A 3,122-nucleotide genomic window follows, 5' to 3' on the forward strand; every position below is an offset into this window, starting at 1 on the left:
AGGGATTTGAGTGTGGAGAGACCAGAGGACTGTCAGATATGAAGGGAGAGGGAATTCCAGGTGCAAAGGAAGAATATGGGCAAGAGGTCAGTGATGGGATAGATGAGCTAGAGGTAAGAGAGTATGTTAGTGTTAAAGGAGCCAAGTGTGTGGGTTGAAGTGTAGTAGATCAGAGAGGTCTTGTCTTATCTTATTGCCACTGAGTCATTTCGATCCATAGCGACTCCATGGACACATCTCTCCCAGAATGCCCCACTCTCCATCTGCAATCATTCTGGTAGTGTATCCATAGAGTTTTCTTGGTAAAAAATATGGAAGTGCTTCACATTGCCTTCTTCTGTGCAGTAAACTCCAGTCTCCAACCTTGACTCTCTCCCATGCTGCTGCTGCCCAACATGGGTGAATTTAGCTTGGAGCAAATTACCTTCCACTCACTAGCCACTGGTCAAGCTAAGAATGGAATGGGTATGCCTCTGCTTGACTGTCCTTCCCATAGCAGAGACTGGTAGAGTACTGGAAACTCTCCAGATGCGACCCTGAGAGGGGAGATCATTGAGGGTAAGGTAGGGAAAAAGCTGATTGAATGCTTGAAGGCCAAAGGCAAGAAATCTCTGTTTGATGTGAAGTTGGATGGATAACCATTGAAGGTTTTTGAGTAGTGGAGAGACATGGGATGCATGACTCTTCAGAAAAAAAAAAATGATCTGGGCAACAGAGTGACCTATGGACTGGAAATGGGAGAGACAGGATGCCAGAAAGTCATCAAAGAGGCTGGGGTATACCGAATGCTTGGATCAGTGGTAACAGTTTAGAAAGAAAGAAAAAGACCAATTCTTGAGATGTTATGAAGGAAGAATCAACAAGATTAAGTGACTTTCAATACTAGGGTTCAATGAGAGATATGTCAAGGATAATACCAATGTTATGGACTTGTTAGACTATCAATCAATCAATCAATCATATTTATTGAGCACTTACTGTGTGCAGGGCACTGTACTAAGTGCTTGGGAAGTACAAGTTGGCAACATATAGAGACAGTCACTACCCAACAGTGGGCTCACAGTCTAGAAGGGGGAGACAGAGAACAAAACCAAACATACTAACAAAATAAAATAAATAGAATAGATATGTACAAGTAAAATAAATAAATAAATAAATACATAGAGTAATAAATATGTACAAACAGATATACATATATACAGGTGGTGTGGGGAAGGGAAGGAGGTAAGGGGGGGGAGGGATGATGAGGGGACTAGGCAGATGATGGTGTTCTGCAGTGATAAGGTCAAGCAAGACAAGAAATAAAACAGTATTTTGAGCTCCCAGTGACTAAAATATAAAAGAGGCCTATAAAAATCTGTAATAGCTATGCAGAAAATGAAGGATGGTGAGATATATCTGTAAGCTTCCCATTAAGCTGTAAGCTCCTTGAGGTCTGCCATATCTGCCAACTCTATTATGTGTGGATCTCCGAAGCACTTAGTACAGGAGTCAGCACACAATAAGCACTTAGCAAATGCCATTACATGACTGTATAATTATCCTGTGTAGGCTTACACCTCTGTTCACTTAGTTTCTTAAATTTAGATAGAACAAAGAGAACACCTTTGTATTCTATTTATGTATTTTTAATTTTTATTTTTTATTATTACTAGTTGTGCATATGTTGCCTTTTTTGTCAGTTATAATAATGATAATAATGGTATTCGTTAAGTGCTTGCTATTTGCTGAGCACTGTGGTAGATACAAGGTAATCAGGTTGTCCCACGTGGAGTTCACAGTCTTAATCCCCATTTTCCAGATGAGGTAACTGAAGCACAGAGAAGTTAAACAGCTTGCCCAAGGTCACACAGACAAGAGGCAGAGAGTGTGATCCCGTTGTTGGGTAGGGACCGTCTCTATATGTTGCCAACTTGTACTTCCCAAGCGCTTAGTATAGTGCTCTGCACACAGTAAGCGCTCAACAAATACAATTGAATGAATGAATGAATTAGAACCCATGTCCTCTGGCTCCCTTGCTACTTCTCAAAGGAATGGCCCTAGCAAGATTTGAACTCATAATGGCTGGTTTACAACAGTGGTACTCTCCCCCAAGAGTTGAGGGCATATATATAAATAATTTGTGCCTGCTGATTCCCTCATTGGGTTGTAAATACCTTTAAGTCAGGCACCATAACTGTCACTCTCACTCTGCTACAAAACAACTCGTATAGGGTTTGCACCTTGTAGACAATCAATAAATACTAATGAATGCACAATCTAAAATACCAGACTTTGAAAACATAGTGTAGATTAATCAAACTCATATTAATAAGTTGACTAGTAATTTCATTTTAACTTCTTGCTCATGTTCTAATAATGAGTCCATGAAAATCAGACGGGCTTTTCAAACATAGAATACCATGTAGAGAGTACAAGGCCTATTCCCATTCCACTATGGTGAGAGGGTTGAGTCTTTCATTGGCCCAGAATAGAGAACTAAAACAACACTTACAACTGCATTGCAAATGTTACCTCCAGCAGTTAGCCAAAGCAGATAAGAATGCAAAAAGATGACCCTTCAATCTCCCTTAAAGAAACATCATAATGTATTCTTTAAGAGGTGTGGGATGGAGAAATACTCAGAAGGTTGGGAAATGTCTTTTATGAAACTCCCACCTATGATTGAAAACAATTTTTCTGTAAGTTCCTGGACCTAAGCTCCCATGATCCCATCACCAACCTCTTGCCCACATCCTACTTCTGACTTGGAACACCCTCCTTCCTCATATCTCTCCCACTTCAAAGCCTTATTGAAGGCAAGTGTCCTCCAAGAAGCCTTCCCTGACTAAGCCCTACTCTCCTCTTCTCCCACTCTCTTCTGCTCTGCTCTTACCTGCTCCTTCATTCATCCTCCCTCCCACACCCACAGCACATATGTATATATCTTTAATATATTTATATATTTATATTAATGTCTGTCTCCCCCCCCTAGACTGTGAGCTCATTATGGGCAGGAATGTGTCTGTTTGTTGTTATAGTGTACTCTCCCAAATGCTTAGTCCAGTGCTTTACACATAGTAAGCACTCAATAAATACTTCTGAATCAATGAATGACTGATCCTCTATCCCCTGGAAGGTCA

The 3,122-nt window shown here is 40.6% G+C and overlaps 1 non-coding gene across 1 annotated transcript; it reads right to left on the reverse strand.

Annotated features, from left to right (window-relative positions):
- Positions 1-408: 408 nt before the first annotated feature.
- On the reverse strand, positions 409-546 carry LOC119938534. Its single transcript, XR_005454454.1, has one exon. It is a non-coding gene; the product is annotated as a small nucleolar RNA SNORA7 (small nucleolar RNA).
- Between the last annotated feature and the right edge of the window lie 2,576 nt (positions 547-3,122).

Source organism: Tachyglossus aculeatus, chromosome 1 (assembly GCF_015852505.1).
Source record: "Tachyglossus aculeatus isolate mTacAcu1 chromosome 1, mTacAcu1.pri, whole genome shotgun sequence".
NCBI classification, from domain to species: domain Eukaryota; kingdom Metazoa; phylum Chordata; class Mammalia; order Monotremata; family Tachyglossidae; genus Tachyglossus; species Tachyglossus aculeatus.